This window comes from Eumetopias jubatus, unplaced genomic scaffold, assembly GCF_037043125.1.
Source record: "Eumetopias jubatus isolate StellerSeaLion01/CBP00866 unplaced genomic scaffold, mEumJub1_p1.0 scaffold_3, whole genome shotgun sequence".
In the NCBI taxonomy this organism is placed as follows: domain Eukaryota; kingdom Metazoa; phylum Chordata; class Mammalia; order Carnivora; family Otariidae; genus Eumetopias; species Eumetopias jubatus.
This window is the reverse complement of record NW_028274809.1, coordinates 68,196,872-68,216,432: the sequence shown is the minus strand read 5'-3', so window position 1 is coordinate 68,216,432 and position 19,561 is coordinate 68,196,872.

The following is a 19,561-nucleotide window of genomic DNA, read 5'->3' as shown; positions in this document are numbered from 1 at the left end:
GTGACGTTTATAGCAAATTTACCCCCTGGTTATGCTTAAACTAGTAATAAACATAAAATAAAACTAGTAATAAAAATAAAATAAAACTAGTAATTCTTTGGGCCCATACCACCTACTAGTTGGGGAAGGTAACCCAAATGTCTGCTGGGTGTCATTGACCATCTACATAGAAATAATCAAATACTGGTTAACCAAAATTAAGGAGCATTTACTAGAATAGAGTGCTGTGGTTTGCAAGGAGGTCTAAAATCGGAGATTTGGGCACAACTTTAAAGTTGTTTATCATAAGCTTTTAAAAATTATCTGAACCTGTTCAGTCAGAAAATTGGGCTATAAATCCCATGATACTACATATTTCTTATGGGATATCAAGAATAAATAGGTTTAAATTGGGTTGCAAATTCTGCAAGAACAGCACTTTTTACAGCAGTGCCGTGTTTCTGACTGACACTTGTCCTAATCCCAAGCCATACACGCATGGCTTTATGAAATGTGGAGCATCAAATAGAATATCAAACTTTTTGAACTACGAAAAGAGATAAAAACAAGAAAACTTGATTTGAGAGAGTTAAAAGTTTAAAGATTTCTTTATTCAAGCCAAATTGTTGAACTCTTATCATGGTGTAACCACCTAGTTTAAAAGCCTTAAATAAATAAGTTATCCATATAACCTTGTCACTTCAATTTTTTACACGTTCTTTTTGTCTCTGGGCCTGTGGACCATATCACACTTATACCTCTCTTTCTGCTATGGGCTACAAACCATATTATAACAGAGTTTCAAAACTGCCAAGCATCTCATGGGAAAGGTAGTAGTCACATAAAAGAAAAGCATGGGAGCTGATATCTGGTTCCCCTGATGTTTACTTTTAAAGATTCTTTGGGTTGTCCTGCTTATATACCCAGCCACTACTACCATAGGGCAGCTCCCTGATGTTTGGCTAAAGAGTCATTTGAAGAACAAATACCTGAAAGTGAATTTGGGCTGTAAATTAATATGCTCCTGCGTTAGCAAGGTCTTTCTTGCATTCAGTATTTTTAACTGGGATTAAAGTGAAAAACAATTTCCAAGAGAGTAAGAATTAGAAATTCCCATTGTTAATTAAATGCATTTAATTATAGGATAGTGATTGTTTCCAATAGAAGAAAAATAAGAAAATGAACATTGGAGGAATATGAATTGGGAATATTCTAACAAAAGGAGAAAGTAGGGATTAATGAATCCAAGTAAAGCTACCTTTCAAAAAGAAAAGAAATTGCACATTATTCCTTTCATCTAAACTGGTTAGTTAGTTGTTACGGTGCATGTAAATAAGGTAAATAAGAAGCATTCAGTAATTTGCATTGAGCATGTACTCTGTGATGATGCTATTCAGATTAAACAAAAACAAAAAAACATCGTCCTGACCTTCAAGAGTTCACATGTTAATGTAGGAAGGCAGAAATGCAAACAAATGAATCAAACATACTACATGCAAAGGGATAGTATCATCTTTTATAGGAGGTGCAAAATATTTTTTAAAGGTGGACTTATTCAGAATCCTGTATTTTAACATTTCCATAATTTTAGCCAAGTGAGTATCATTTTATTTGATTTGACATCAGAGCAAAACAAATAATCTCAAACTCTACAAACCTAGGCTCCATGCCATGTGTATAGTGTTGTGTTTTTTTTTTTAACCTAGACACCAAAAGAGAAATTATACTTCTTCTCACATTTCGTAAATCTTTTGAGTAATGACTAGATTGTATTTTCATATCTTTAGAACAACAACAGTTTTGCTGGCAATAGATATTTGACTTAGATAAAACACAGTCCTTGCCTGGGAGACTTTATCAATAAAGAGAAAATGAAAGACACTAGGAAAAGGTGTATGACTCACATTTTGGGAAAGTAGCTGTGGTTAGTTTCAATTTTCTTCAATTAGGATTACTGTTAGTAAGCATGTTAACCCTGTCATTCTGGCTTAAGTCCAACTTGGGTAATTACATTCTGCCTACTTAAATTCTCTTTGGGTCCAAAGAGAGCCTTCATTCTATTCTCACACTGTTTTGTGATGTTGCTGCACACAGCTAAATAGAGGCCACATTTAACTCTGGGGATGGCAGCATCTCTGGTGAAAACTTGATCCTTCTGCATAATATCAGTATAAATTCACTTTTGGGGTAAAGGTTTTAGAACATGTAATGTAATAAAGAAAAAGAAACCATATGGCATTCTTAACTAAAGATACAAAAAAAAAAAAAAAAGAAAAAGAAAGAAAGAAAGAAAAGAAAAAAATCCAATAGAACGAATTGTCTCTGACAGGGTCTCTGCAGCAATGGGAAATTTTTTTAGCTTGCCCTGGCTGTAAATGTAAGATCATTATCATTAGATCTTTAAAATACCAACAAGCAAAATATGAAGAGATTTAAAGTCACCTTTAAAATCACCCCAAAAGTTCAGTGTCAATTATCTACAATCAATGTCATTCTCCTTGCCTAGAAATTGGTACCAGAGAATAAATTCTAAGAAGAGGAAAATTTAAAAGTACAATTGATGCTGACAGATTATCAATGGAAGTGCATTTCTAAGTCATGCTCATCTATGCACCAAACCTCTGTTTATTTCTCTGCTCCATCTGCTCTGCACTTTGGCCACATTTTTGTAGGGACATTAGACATTGTCCAAGAGTCACCTTTATTACGTATACTTAAAACCCTTTCTGCAAGATTTCATTTGGAGATATGCATTGAGTTCCATGCACTGTGAGATGGGAAAAATCTTTATAAACATTTAAATTTTCCATGGAAACTTCCTTCTCTCTGTAACACCTATGAAGAAAGCCACTGAACATTTTCATCCTTTTTAAAAAAAAAAATGAATTGCTTTTATTTATTTTTAAATTTAAATTCAATTAGCTAACATATAGTACATCATTATTTCAGATGTAGATGAACCTTTGCGCCCTTAAAGACTCAATTTTTTAATGATACTACATGTGCCTTTTACCTATGATATTGTATATACAGTATACCTATGTATTATAGCTGTGATAGCCATATAAAATGAATATCAGTTTTAAGGTATATTAAGCCAAAGATTGACAAACTGACAAGAAACAAATGACATAAAACACTAAAAGATCATTGGACAAAGGACAGGTACAGGAAATCTGTAAAGGTGAAAAGAGCACAGGCAAACTTTCAAAGTCAAGAAGGAGACATTTTCAATGTCACAGAAATTGCAGTTCAATAACTAGCATATAGCATTTTTTGGCAATTAAATTGTCAACACATCACAACACAATATTAATGAGGATGTATGGAAGTAAATGCTAGGACATGGTGGTGGGAATATGCGCTGCCCCAGTTCATTTGCTTAGCAACTTGGTAATGTGTATCCAGAGTCTTAAAAGAATCCTGTTCCTAGGAATCCTATCTCTGGGATTCTATTTTCGGAAAATAGTTCTTTAAACAGATAAAGATGCTTATGATAGCCAAACATAAATTGGCAAGCAATCAATAAGTAGAACGAACAGTAAATGCCCAACAATAGCCCCCAGAGAGCTTCCTTTTATTTGAGTGAGATACAAAATTAATAATAAATGTGGTATCTAAGTCACGTTGTTTGTTAAATGGTTATAAGTGTTAAAGAAGAAACAAAAAGAAGATAGAGCAGGGAAGAGGAAATGGGAGTACTCAAGGAAAGGCTGTCGTATTAAGCAGAGTACTCAGCGTAGGCATCATTCAAAAAGAGATACTGAGTAAAGCTTGAAACATATTAGAAATCTGGTCTCACAAGTATTCATGGAAAGACAATTCCAGCCTAGAGGTAGAGCCATACAGCAAACGCCCTAAGCAAGAATTTGCCTGTCATGGTCAAGGAATAGCACAAAGGCCAGTATGATCCAAACAGAATGAGCAAAACAGAAAGGGGTCGTCCATGTGGTTAAGGAGGTAAAAGATAGCCAGAGCTTGAAGTCCTATGAGTCACTGTAATGACTTGGACTTTCAGTTGGAATGATATGGGGAGCCAGACGTGAGTTGTGAGTGGAGGAATGACATGGTCTGACACATTTTAACGGTATCAATCTTGCTGCTTTGTTGAGAATAAACTACTGGTGGCAGGAATAGAAGCAGAAAGGTTTGTGAAGGAAACTATTATGAAGCAACGCAAGTATCTATCCATAGATGAATGGATAAAGAAGTTGTGATATATATTATATGTTTGTGGATATATAATGGACTATTACTCAGCCAAAAAAAAAAAAAAAGAATGAGCTCTTGCCATCTGCAACAATGTGGATGAACCTAGAGAGTATAATGCTAAGTGAAATAAGTCAGTTGAGAAAGACAAATACTGTATGGTTTCACTCATAGCTGGAATTAAGAAACAAAAAAAATTAGCAAAGAGAAGAGTCAAACAGAAAAACAAACAAACAAACAAAACCACCTCTTAAACAAAGGGAACAAACTGGTGGTTGCCAAAGGGAATGTCGGTGGGGCGATGGGTGAAATGGGTGAAAGGGGTGAAGAGTACACTTATCATGATGAGCACTGAATAATGGATAGAATTGTTGCGTCACTCTATTGTGTGCCTGAAACTAATATAACACTGTATATTAATTATACTTGAATAAAAAGTAAATTTTCAAAAAAAGAAGCTATTATGTTTATATAGACATAGGATAATACTGGCTTTGACTAGGGTTTGGCAAAGGAAGTGATGAGAAGTGATCAGATTATGAAAACATTTTGAATAAAGGATTAATAGAATTTTCTAACAAACTGGATGTGTGAGGTAAAGGAAAGAGTCATGGATGACTACACGATTTTTGGCCTGAGCAACTGGAAGGGTAGAGTTGAGGTCAACCAAGTTTGACAAGCAGAAGGAACAGGTTTGAAGGTGAGAGAGATCAGAAACTCCATTTTAAGCATGGTGATTCGAGATGTCTATTAGACATGGACAGAAAGACGTTGAATTGATAGTTGGATTTATGAGTGTAGAGTACAAGGCAGAAGTCTGGGTTGTAGAGACAAATTTTAGAGTCATAAAAAAATTTAAAAAGTGGCTTTGTCAACATATACTTAGCATATAAAGTGATGATTCTGGATGAGACCCCCCCGAAAACTACATGCCCATGGAGAAGACAGAAGTATAAGGACAGAGCTCTGGGCTTCCTCAACACTGAGGAATCAGAAAGGAGCAGCCAGTGAGGCAGAGAAAAACATGGTTCTTCTGAATTTGAATGAGGACAGTACATGAGAAAGGAAGCAGTGATCTGACAATCATGCTTCTGATAATTGCATGATGCTAATGATCAAGATGAAGACTGAGAATTGATTGTGGGGTTTAGTAACATAAAGGTCATTAGTAACCGATGAAAGCAATTTTTGTGGAGTCATGGGAATGAAATCTTGTTTGGACAAAGTCTAAGATAATCGGTTAAGAGGAACAGAGCCATCTCTATCAAAGACAATCAGTTAAGAATAAAAACCAAAAGGTTTTCTATCGCTTGTGATTACCTCTGGTGGTTATTTTCTTCCATTTTATTTATTCGTACTTTAGCTATATTCTGAAAGCATTCACCTAAATTACATAACAGCTCTAAATACAACTTCATTTTCCTCCATCATAGATGAATATACGACAATCTGTCTAAATTTCATGCCCGTATGGTTAGTATTTAGATTTAGTACAATGTTACTCATAGATCTTAATCAATATTGTTATTAGAAGAAAAACAAATGTTCACTTGACCCTGTGCATTCATAAAGCTTTAAGAACTTAACTATTCTAATTAAGATATGCTAAAATCCGATTTCGGCCTCGAGCCATACTTCTGATATTAGTTTCGATATTAGGACTTACTTCTTAGATTTAATGTCCATGGAGGACTCTATAGAAGGTTAATCCTTCAGAGGTGCCCTGAATACTCACCGGTTGTCAGGTCTTCATGGATAGGATGTGGAATGGGGATGGAGGGGGTGGTGCCAGTTCTCAAATGTTAGCTCCCTTAAGGATGGTGCTCTCACCTCAAACCTTTCCCACCTAATAGTCCACTCAATAGCTTTAAGAGTCCCTAACACTCTGGCAAAGAGTTCAAAAGAAGGAAGGAGATTCTAGTCTTAAAATCGGGGGGGATATTTTTGGGAGTAGGCAGGGCAAAGTAACAAGAAAAAAAAATGAAAGAAGAAATTAAAAGGATAGATTAAAAGAACAAATTAAGGATACTAAGAATTTTTTTTTTAATATTCACTTACCTTGCAAAATTGCATGTGATCAATCCCCTCAAAACCAGTTTATTTGCTATCACTGGAATTTCCATTCTCCTAAGAGCTCCTAGCTTGTCTCCCTAAGTTGCTCTGAAGAATCCCACAGGTATGATATGATCTTTACTTATATTCAGCTTTATTCTAAAAGGTGTTTGAGGTTCTCTGAAGAAACACTAAGACACCACGAGGGAAAACAAAACAAGATACAAAACAAACAAACAAAAGCACACAAAGATAAATTATCAGGGCAAAAGGGAAACCATTCAAACCATAATTATTCTAATGGAAAGTGTTTCATATGCCCCCAAAGGTGTCATACACAATAAATTCTCCTATTTAATCTTCACAGCAACTCTGTGAGGAGTGTATTTTTTAGTTTCTAATTTTCAGATGAGGAAATGAAGAGTTAGAGAATTTAAGTTACTTGACTCCCATCATGGGGCTAGTAAATGTCAAGAGCTGGGATTCTAGTCCTTGGTTGGTTGACTCCAGAATTGATGCTCCTATCCACCTAGAGGTTAGATTGCATAAAATATACATGATAAAATTTTGTACAACTAAAAGGGGTGAACTTATGGTTGGACTAATGATCCCAGTGGCCAAAGGAAAGAGGAAAACAGAATGATTTCAAGATGCATGTATAGATAAAACAAAACTTTCCCTTAGGAAAAGTAAAAACTCCACTCCCCTTACCCCCGCCGTCACATATATATCTTCATGTATTCATGGAAAAGATATGTAGGATGTTGTGGATTCTATCCTCAACAACATCCTATAATAAATATAATATCAAGTTTCTATAATTTTTGTTTATCAAGCCCCTCAGTGTAAGCCAATGAAAAAAATCAAAATAGAAAATTCCTTCATTCCATTTCAGGAAAGGAGTGCAAACTCATTGTGCAGCTCCATGATGGTCTGGCTAGATCCAAAGGTAACATTTAAAGTATCTGGGACATCTAGAGGAATGTTTCTCAATTGGTGACGTAGTTCCTCATCTGCTTGTAGGAAGACATATCTCAGGAGGGGAGCATGAGTTATAAAGCATATATAAACTTAAAATATTATTTAATATTCATAAAATTAAAATAATATCTCCATTTCTGATAATACAGTATCTATAGAAAGTAAAACACAGCTTCTAGATTGGTGGGAATATGCAGAAAATAGTTATATTCAATAGATAAGCTTTTGACACTCTCTAGGAAAGGATGAGATTTTTGTGTTTATTAAATGGGAACATAGGCTTAAAAAAGGTTGTGAAACTCTGATTTTGATGAATAGACAGACCACATGTGTAGTTATTCACTGCAGCAAATTTGAGACTATATTCTGGCAAGAAGTCAGAGTGCTAAAATTTTGTGTTATTGATTAAGGGCAGATACATATGTTTTAATAATTAAATGAGCCAAAAATAAAGTTTTCCTCCTCTCATGACAATAAGCCTAAGCAGACTTTCATCTTAACAGATGGTCAACCACATCCACATAAAATTGGGCCATAGGAATGCCTATAAACAACAACAACACAACGATCTTTCCTAAACAGTCCTGGGTCCGTTCTTTAGACAAATGACCATTTTCATTCTTATATGTCATCTCTTGTAAGATCAACATTCTGAGAACAGTCCTATTTAGAGAGTCATTCAGTTGATCAGCACTTGAAAGCATGATTATTTAAAGAATACTCAGATTTTGTAAGAATTTAGCATGCAGATATGGTCTCATTGTCACTTATAAATACACTTTCTACCATAACTCATCCTGGAATAGAAATTATTCCTTTCTTCACTCTTTTTTTTTTTTTTCCAGACAATGTGTTTCCCATTCTGCCCAATACATGGAAAGAAATCTGGCCAACTTGAGGAAGCCATGAAAATTTTGAAGAAAATTTTTTATGTCTTCTCACAGACACGACAACTTAAAGAGAAGATTTAATAATAACTCTAGCTCAGTTGGAATAACATTAGTCTGCTAAGATCTAGACCAACCGATTTTTTTTCCCATTGGTTCTGACAGTGTTAAACAGACAGTAGCTGTGAACCTACAAATACTTGAAAAGAATCAAACCAAAGAATGCTTGGAAGTTAAGTAGTTTCAAATCAAAGTCTCTCTTCACAAGCCATATTATCCAGCCCCGAATCAGAAGACCAATTTTCTCCCTATGCACTCCATTCTTGCTTTCAATCTTCACCCATTGTTCCCAAGCTGGAATCTCGTGGCTTCCCAATGAGACATGGCTGTTTTTCTCCCTTCAGTGAAAATGATATAAGAAACCCCCCAGGGTGAATGGTTAGGTGGGTATCACTGAACAACAAGGTCTCCTTGATCCTATGCGATCTCAGTGGTTCCCTCAGCCATTAGCAGTTGCTCCTGCTACTCGCGCGTGTATCAACAGCTGCCAGGGCTTTCACAGCTTCTCCAAACAATGGCAGCTTTTACAGATTCCCAAAGAGTCACAGGAATCCTTCACTACATAAAATAGACTCTAGCCTCTCCCAGACTTAAAAACACAGGAATAATTCGTGAATCATATTTAATGAATGAGGTGTAATAAGTCTTTGTGCTTTACCAAGAACTCCAGAGTCAACACCAATGCCATACAGTTTTTTTGAAGAAAAGAAGTCACAAGTTTCTGTCAACTACAGTGTCACATTTCTAGCTATTCTTCCAGACCTGCTGTTGTTGTTGTTGGAGGCAGAGAAAACTAGCATTCCCATATCTCCCTCCAGGTAATGATCAAATACAAGTGTCCAAACAAGACTTTTCCTTTGTCTTGCAGTTATAAATTAAGATTGTGAGATACCCCTGATCCAATATTGTTCACCAACCTAGGTTAAAGCTAAATTTATAGTTACTCTACACACATACGCACACGCACACACACACATGCGCACATACGCACATATACACAATTCCCTCGCTAAATACAATTGCTTCTTTTTGTGTCACATGAGTTTGTAACATATGCTTAATTCTAATGTCAATATCAGAATTTGTTCTTCCCAATGTGGTGTTCTCACAGTCATCTAATATTTTGCATTATCTTATTATGATCTAGAAACATGCCTCAAAAATATGAATTAACACTTGCACACTTCCCAGACTTAGAAGAAACTAAACCATATAAGGATGTATAATAGCATGGTTTGATGCCATTGAGACCAGAGGCAGACTGCAGAACCAGCTGAGAAGTTAATTTTCTTAGGAAGTTTTTCATACCAGTTGTATTGACTGATCACAATTCTTTCTCCTCATTTTGGACCCCAGTCATTTGACTTTGCCAGTGGGAAAAAAGAAAAGACCCAGGATGTAGAACAAGGTGCTGACCAACCTCTGCAATGATCACCAGCGTACATGACCTTTCAACACATTTTCATCTATGGCCAGCCATCTCTGTTGTCAATGTGCCAAATTCATGAAAGGTAAAGAACCCTAATAAATTTGTAGAATTTAGAGGAAGAGCAGAAATGCCAAAAGGTATGCTAATGAAACCATTGAAGTTATCCACTAATATAAGAATACACGGAATTAAAATGAGCAAGATAGTTGACATTTTTATTCCATCACATGGGATATTTCATGACATGGTAGAGTCAATTCTTCTCTTCCCACCTTGCTGTGTGTCTTCCAAGAGTGTTCTAACTCATCATTTGAGGTCCTGCTCAAATTGTTTCTCTTCTTTGCAGCTCTCTTTGAGGACCAATTATCTCCCAGTCACCCAGACAAAATTAATTGTGTCCTTTTCTATAATCAGGCAGTACATTTAGAGCACTTTTTACATTATATTATATCCTGTTAACCATGCATATGAATAGCTTCCCACATTCAGGAAGCTTCCCGCTATTGCAGTATGTCTGCACGTAGGCACAGCTTTTGTTTTTCCCGCGTGGGCCATGAGGAGGGTACTTTGTTTTGTTATTTTGATATCTTCAGTGCCAAGCAACATCCTTAGTATAGGGCAGAAGTTCAGTAAATGTTTGGTTCCATTTTCTCTCTTGCTAATTCTACTTGCAAGAAAAAATGGCTACCTTGTCTGAACAGTATTGTTTATTCAGCATCCTCCCGGACTATGATATTATATAAACTAAGAGTAACAGGGCCCAGAATGTAGGAACAATGGAGGAAGAGAAAAATTTGTTATATGCAACAGATGAATTACGGAACTCTACATCTGAAACTAATGATGTACTATATGTTGGTTAATTGAATTTAAATTAAAAAAATGTAATGGCTTATTTAAAAGAGCGATGAAAACAATATGTGTGCTTTGATATTTGACATTGTGCAGACTCTCTAAAGTTTCACTCATTCATTTTATAAACAATAAAAGCAAATAATCACTGGGTGCCTGGGTGGCTCAGTTGGTTAAGCGACTGCCTTTGGCTCAGGTCATGGTCCTGGAGTCCCGGGATCGAGTCCCACATCGGGCTCCCTGCTCGGCAGGGAGTCTGCTTCTCCCTCTGACCCTCTTCCCTCTCGTGCTCTCTATCTCTCTTTCTCTCTCTCTCAAATAAATAAATAAAATCTTTAAAAAAAAGCAAATAATCACTAATTTATAAAGTGATTAATTGACATCTGAGTTTCAGTTCCAAAAGACGAAAATTTGAACTGAATAGATTTATATGCTTACATTCTATTTTAAAATCACTTCTAATTATTGATGCCAACCTCAGTGTTACTGATATCTAATACAGCAATGATTACATGTACTGTTCAGAGATGTAAAGAATATGGATGAACTAGTAGATATAGAATATATACCAAAAGACAAAATTGGAATTGCTCTTACATTAAAGCCAGAGAAAAAGACATACATGAGAGCCACCTAGAATATTTTTTGTGAGAGTTATTCTGTATAGAAACATTTCCACTAGATTCACTCCCAAATATTCTTTTAGTTACTAAAAAAGGGAGTACAAGATCAAAGTTCTTCTAGAGTACCAAGAATTATCTGTGGCATATATGCCCCGCATTAGATCTGCAAGGTGACTAGATTAGTTACTAATATAGTTCAAAGTGGTGAACCAAGTAGGAGAGGAAGTGCTTCTGCCAATGTAGAATGAACTGAAGCTTTGAAGTCTATATTCTTTCTGAAATTCTTCAGTCTACAAAGTATAAAGAGTCCTCAAGATAAAAATCTACCTACGTGTAGACATACTAGAGTAGAATTCAGAACTGACTTTACTTTTCTGCAGACTTCAAATATTGTAGTTTTACTGCACTTTATGTCATGGTAATGTACATATTTATGGTAATTCATGGTAATAAATATTTGTGTGTGGATATAAATGCATATAAATATACACTATGTACATAATAATAGCATATTTTAATATTCCAAACTTTTTGTCCAATTTGTCAACCCACAACACTTGTATGAATTGCCAAACTCTGCTAAGTGATCAATATGTACATGTGGATTAGTCTTTCAAAATTTTTGCAATGATAGAAATGTTGCATTTCTAAAAGTTTTAAACAGTATATGAATGTTTATTCTTAATCCTACAATCCCTACACAATTACCACTTTTGTGCCAGTCCTTCAGGTCTTTTCTTCTTATGTATGTTGGCAGAGTTAAAATCGTATGGCCACACAATCTTCCATATTTCCACACACTTAAATATTTTCCCGTCTTGCAATACAGTTTGTAACAGTATTTTTTCTGCTACAGTTTTTTGTTTCACTTTTTCTGTTTACCACAAAAGCACACACTAGTTTTAAAATAAATCACTAGAGAAAGGTAGAGAGAAGAAAGTAAAAATTCCACAATCTGGACACAACCAAGCACTAACAGAAATCTGCTGAATATCTATGAGTCTGCAGTTCAATATGAAAATGTCCTTCTCACTATATAGCAAGTAATTTAAATAAATAGTTCCCTTCCAGACGTGTTTTTGTGCAACCCACTTTCCCCTGCAACATTTTCTCATGTCAATACGAGTATATATACATATATATATATATATATATATATATATATATATATACCCTACATTTAAAGAATTGCATTTTATTTCTTTGTGTAGTTGTCTCATAATTTACTGAACTAGTGACTATGGATAGATCCTCAAGCAGCCCCTTGCACTGAACTCTATATCCATATATCCTTACACATTTGTCAGTAGTATTTCCTCCAGATAAATTCCTACTTGGGAATGTCAATTTAAAGAATACAATTGTCTTTTAGAATGCACATATGACACTGACTTTCTCATTTAGGTTTATATTTTTAAATCCAGCCCTTAATGATCTTTAACTTCTTCCTCAGAATCATGTTGTAGTGTCCACTTGTACAGGGACCCTATGAGGCCCAGCAGCCCTCTGAAGAAAATGAAGGAAGCAATGTTTTCAGCAGACAGTTGCTGTGATTCATATTCCAGCCATTGAGTAAAAGCAGACTTGCTCTCCAGGACCACATAATTGGAAGAGAAATCAATGCACAAACCAAAAGGATGCATTTGGCAGCTGGGTTTGAGGAAGGAGAACAAAGTTTTGTTTGACCTGGTCTGATGAGGAGAGTAGCTAAGGAAAGCCACTTTATATGGATTGGTCGGAGATAATGTTTCTGAGGAGGTCTGTGGGTGGAGGCCACAGTCAGCCACAGGGAGATCCAAGTGAAGTGTCTTCTAGGGCAAGTACAAAGCAAATGAGGGCAAAATTCTAGAGCTGAGAAAAAGCTAGAGCTGAGTGAGTGTGGGTGAGTTGCATCAGATGAAGGTAGAGATGGTTCCAAGGAGAAATTTGTATTTCATTTTCAAAGTTGTGGATAACCATGGAATGGATTTAAGTAGATTATGCGAGAAGTGTGTGTGTGTATGTGACAAATCAGTTTATATTTTTAAATCTTCATTCTGGCTGTTTTGTGAAAAAGTTTTGTAGTAAACAAAAATGGAAGCAGAGACCATTTACAGAGGTCTAGTGATCAAGAGATGCCATTTAGACTAGGGTGGTGACAGTAGAGATGCAGGGAAGAGTCTGATTTCAGCAAGATTTTTAAGTTATTAAAAATTTTTATCCCCCTGAAGCTTCCAAAATTCACAAACAGAATAGTACCATTGAAAAAACTGAGAGGCTAAAGTTTCTGACGGAGGTATCAGAAGTTTGAAATATCAAGGAAAGCCCAGACACTATAACACAAGGTAGGATTCTGGACTAATTCATGAAAATTAATTGGAGGTGCCACACTGGAAAATTATGGCTTTTAAAGGCCATGAAACAAAATAAGTAAAACATTTTAGTTTTCAAGAAATACTGTGTATTCGTGCTTGTGATATTATCCCCTGCAGTATTCCCTCAATGCTGATTTTTCAGCCAAATCATTAATATGTTCTCAATGTGTCCTCTAAAATAGGACACTGATTACTACTGTGCATAGTACTTGGTGCTTAGACATTTCAACTTGCTACCAAGGAAAACTGGAATCCTAATTACAATGATTCTGACCATTTAAAGCAGTGAGCTAAGAATGTCTCTCAAAATTGTGACCTCATTACTGGAGATTTTGCTCCCAAGTTCAAAGGAACTTGGGGCCGTGTAGACTAATTTTAATTTAACAAGCAGGATAACAGGACATTTTTCTTGAGGTTTTAGATTGGTAGTGGGGAGTAAAGAGATGAAAGTTAATATTATTTAATTCTATTTCAGAAGGTATTTCAAACTCAGTTACTTAGGGCTGATTATACACTCAACCAGTTCTTGGCTTTTCTTCCTCCTAATTCTAAAATTAAAGCATTTCACTTTTCTTTAAAATCCTGGTCTGGACTTCACACCGATGTACAATTGCTCTTATGGTTGAGGTGAACAGTGCCCATTTCAGTCACTTCATAAATTAGAAATTTAAGGACATACATTGAAATAGCAAGAAATTCCACCATATTGCCAGGTTTAGGGAGACAAAAGTATCCTTGGACTCCAAATGTAGCTCTAGTTGGATGGCAGCTTTGGTAATTCCAAAAATGTGCAAGTGTTTCTCAGAAGTAGGCATTCTTGATCCTTACTTTAACACTTTCTGAAAGTATGACTTGTATATCCCTCCACTATGTTTACATATATACCTACAACCAATTGATTTTTTTCCTATATTTCTGGCTAAAATTGCCGAAAAAAGAAAATAATTGGTCCTGTAGATTGCCATTTTACATGTTTGGGCAGAGCTTACTGCTCATGATTTGTTCAAGGATAAATCATAACTACTAGCCAGCTCCTGGGCTTGGCTACCTGGAGTTAGGAATCTGCTCTCGCCCAATTAGCCACGTGGTCAAGCCTATATATAGAATCAAGTACAAAGGGTTGTACTAGGACTATTCCTCAGCCCTGAATGGTGGACAAATGATGGCTATTAAACTGTAGGATCCATAAATAAGTCACCTAAAGAGCCTAATTTGGTTGTAATTTCAATTAACCACTAGGCATTGTTCTTCAATAGTTTTGCCTTGGGGCCCAAAAATCCCCTTCCCTAATACAAGTAGTTCTTACAGCTCAGACAAGGAAATTTATAATAAACTATTTGAAATGGCTGTGTTTGTAGGTAAACATGGCTAAATATCAACAATTGCATATGATTCAACATAAGTAGAAGGTATTGTCCTCTGTAAAGTACAAAGTTCTTCCTGTACCTTCATTCTCTTTCTCCCTTTGTGCTAACGTCACTATTACTCCTGAGTATTTTCTCCTTCTGGCACTGTAACTTCACACACACACACACACACACACACACACACACACACAATCTTCCTGCCTGTTTATTTTGTTGAAAACTTAGGTCCTCTAAAATTCTTTCAAGAATATTTTTCTTGATTCCAAGCATTTACTTGTTTTCCTTCATCATTTATGCATTTTTTGAATCAATGTACATTGTTTACACATTCTTCCATAGCCTTCAGTGATTTTCTGGTGCATGCAGTCTGGGATCCTCATCATACTTTTAAATCTTTCTGAAGGAACAAGCTCATTTTCTACCACCTTTGCCACAATGCAATGCTCCTCATTTCTGTTCTTAGCAGCATGCCTGTTTAGAATTGCCATTATTGGGTTGACTAAGGACTGGAGAACAAAAAGCAATTATATGTTCAAAATATATATATATGTATATATGTAATTTATATATTTTACTATTGATTAGAAACTATTGCAAGAGATTTAGAGAGATAAGAGGTGGTAAAACCCAAAATCTGTTTTTCTTGCTGTATATTGGTGATTTTATATATTTTTATGATGGTATTATAATGAGGATTAGTGACATTGGTATATTTGTTACCCATCATTAGTCTTTCAAATGTTACTTGAAAATCACTAGGGTTTGGTAGATTGTGAAGCTTTCAAAACTTCACTTGTTTCAAATGGTATTGGAATTCTAAGTAAAAATGATTTACAGTCTAAAAAATGATTTATAGTTTAAAAATACATCAGCCTGTGATTAAATTGTGTACCTCTGAGAATTAAAGTGAACACTTTCAGTATCCTTTACCTAAAAATTATTGGGAATTTTCCAAAAGTATTTTCTAAAATCACATTTAGCTACTCTGCCTAATGTTTTATTACAAAGGATTATATTATAGAAAATCTTGAGGTGCATATTTTGGGTCAAAGATGACTCCATCTTGCGACTAGTGTTTAAGGAAAAACACACAGTTAAGTAAACTGTGTCAATCTGATAGGGAAATAAATATTTTTCTTCAAAAATGAGAACATCTCCTTTTAAGAGGAGCTCAGCTTTTTAATTAAACTTTTAGACAAATGATGATATTAATGGAAATGTACTGAAGAGCTCTCTAATTGTTTGGCAAGAAGAGGTTCCCATATGGAAAGAAACCATTAGAAATATGCTTTGCCTTCAGTTAACACAGTACCATTTTCCTTAAGGGTTCTCAATAAATATTACTAATTGATAATGGTTTATGAAGTCAACAATATACATAGTTTTTAAAGCACTGGAGATCCTGATCCGATAACCATGAAATGCTGCCCACATCATTTTGAAGAACTGGGCATTAGTTCTGTGATTATTCAATGCTTCATTCACTTTCTTGACCTCAGTTTCTTTTTAACATTGTTGGCCTTGTTAACACTTTTAATCTTGAGTTTCAGGGACATTGAAAAATACTGAAAGTGTATGGCCAAGAGGTGATCAGGGCTACTGTATAAATGAGGCAATGAACTTTTTATATTATGGTAGAAGGTAGGCCAAGGAAAAGGAGTGGATGCAACAAGAAGACAGATTTCAGTTAGAGAGAGAAAAGAACCTTACAGTAATTCAAGATAATGACCAACAGACCAAACTGCTTATACAAGTACATTCTCCCTTCACTAGAATGTTTTATGAAAAGATGGACACTACAAAAAGTATGCTAAAGTATGAGGATACTACAAAAAGGAATCTTGCATTGGGAAGGAGTTTGAACTCCGGAGGATCCCTAATGTCCATTTTCCTGAAGAATCTACAATTCTATCCAACACTAGGCACAACCATGTATTTACTCCTAAAAACATCTGCTAAACTAATGATTTCTTTCAAAATCTTACCTTTAATCTCCAACCTAAGTTCACAAAATTCACATAATCTTGGTATTCTGTCTCTTTTGTGAAGTCAAACATAAAAACTACCCAAGTTGTTCAGGTCCTTTCTCCATTATTGTTTTTCATCTACGACTTTTCTCCATTTCTGTAGCCACACTAGTTATTTTAACCAAATTTAATACATTATTTATAAGCTCCTAGAGAAAACACTGTGCTAGACATTGGAGATGTGAGGCAGGGAAAACATGATTCAAGCTACAAATTAGATCTGACCACACCTAATTAACCAATTTCTAAATTAATAGAAACTCTCTACTTGAGCATCATATCAGTTTTCTTATTTTCTTATAAACATCAAATAGATTCTACCTATAGATTATTTCTGTAATTTTTTTTCCAATTCTGCAACTTCTTTAGCACAAAGTTATTCTGTCAATAAATCCAGATGTGTAAGTGGGTTATAAAATAAATTCAGTAGGTAACAACTAGCATCTTTAAAATAATCTCCAAAAGAGTGGAAATATAAATCAAAATAAAACAGGCAAGTAAAGAAAATGTCAGAGTCCAGTGCACGTAGTAAGTATAAGTATTTTTATGAAACTTTTGTGTTAGGTGTGTGTGTGTGTGTGTGTGTGTGTGTGTGTGTGTGTGTGTGTGTAATGGCTCACAATACAAAGTATATTTAAGTGGTTATGAAAACTATCACAATGAAAAATATACTTATTGTGTGTTTCAAAAAGGTCACAGTGGACAATACACTTCTTTTTTTTTTTTAAAGATTTTCTTTATTTATTCATGAGAGACAGAGGGAGAGAGAGAGAGAGAAGCAGGCTCCCAAGGAGCAGGAAGCCCGATGCGGGACTCGATCCCAGGACCCTGGGATCATGACCTGAGCCAAAGGCAGATGCTTAACCATCTGAGCCACCCAGGCGCCCGGACAATACACTTCTTGTAGGTTACTGAAGATTATGATATTTTCAGATTCTTGCCATTTAGGAATCTGTACATCAATATGGAAAAACTTCAACCTCCATGATAACAAATGGGATCATGAAGCCAAATAATAACCATTTGTAGAGGGTCCTCCAGCTATGTTACAGGGAAACTTGCTGCAGTACCTGGAGCTGTGTTCTTGATTTTGTCAGGTTGAGGAAAAAAGAAGCAAACCCATTACCTGCTTAGAATATCCACAGAGAGCTAAGCTGACTGACGAAGCCTGGATCCTGCTGCATGGGAATATTTAGAAGTTTATTGTGCACAGTCATGGAGTACACACACATTAGGTGGTTTTCTGTAACTCCAGTTAGTTGTGAACTCAGCCTTTATCTCTTTCATTCTTGTGCCTTGCCTGATATAAAATTCTGAGCACTGTGAGTGTGCCAATAAATGCTTTCTGGAGATAAAAATCATAGGACAGTAAAAAGTTTTATAGTCTTAATAATGGCCTTCCTCAAAAGAAAGTTGGTATATAAAAGTCTTCTAGCTATATGTGTCTATATATCTATGATTTTTCACATTAGAATAAAAAGTACCAAGGTGCCACAATCTTTCCAAAAAGGGAATATACTCAAAATGTTCTTTCCCTCAAAAAATTAAAAAAAAAATAAGTAGAGCCAATGCAAAATACTATTTTGTTTTAATTTTTGTTCCTAGGGAAATCATTAAACTCCAATGTCAGAATATTCTTAAGGAGCTACTGGGAAGGGAATCATGGAAACCTCTTATCAAAATGTACTCATAATACCCACCAGCCAGGCATGGATGCTGTTTTCATGGTATTTACATCTCATTTATTCTACTTCAGTACCTCCCTCTGGTGTACCCACATTAAACATATAGGACAAATGACTCAGCAAACATATCATTTATATCAGCCTGCAGGTGACCTCATGTTTTCTCAGAGAAAATTACTATATATGTTGTAGAAGTGTACACTGGCCTTCTAAAATTAAGAAGCAAATGAAAACTTTGGCTTTTAAGTCAGAAATACTCAATACTTAATCCCTGTTCAGATATCTAAGGTACCTACTCCCTGAAATTTGATTTCCTCTTCTAGGAAGTGGGAACAAAGTGTCTAATAAATGTATATTGAGGGGTAGTGTGTGTATATATATATATGTGTGTGTGTGTGTGCATATATATATATACCATACATATATGGTATATGTGTATAAATATACATATATATGGGGTGGACATACATATATATGTGTGTGTATATATGTGTGTGTACACACATATGTTTGTACATATCAGAAAACAAAGGTAAGGTGCTTTGGAGATATAAAGACACTTCTATAAGATTTTTTGTGATGGAGACACTAGGAAAAGTCTTGAGTTTTCCATCTGATTAAAAATTTTGCTCATGTACAACACAAAGGTTAGGGGTCAGTGATAAAGACACCAAGGAAAATAACATATCTTATAGATGCTTTTCCAATCTGCTTAAGAGCATCTCCAAGACCAAAATCTTTATCTCATCATTGCAGGCATTCGGCCAGGCATGTATAACATTAAAATTCACCTAATTTAGTATGTTAGTATTCACAGTATGTCTGTATTATTGTTTTCCCTCACTTTTCTTTCATGGTATCATTTAGTACTGTCTGTAATTGGTATCTCTAGACAAAAACACAGATTTCCTCCAAGAGGAGAAGTTAGGTTTTTGCATCCAAATCATTCAAGTAAATCTCCAGTGTCTGAGGAACCCCTCAAGAATTGTGATTTTATCTGTTACTTTGGGAATCAACTATTCTCAGAGATTCTGTAGGGACTGTGCCCCAGAAACA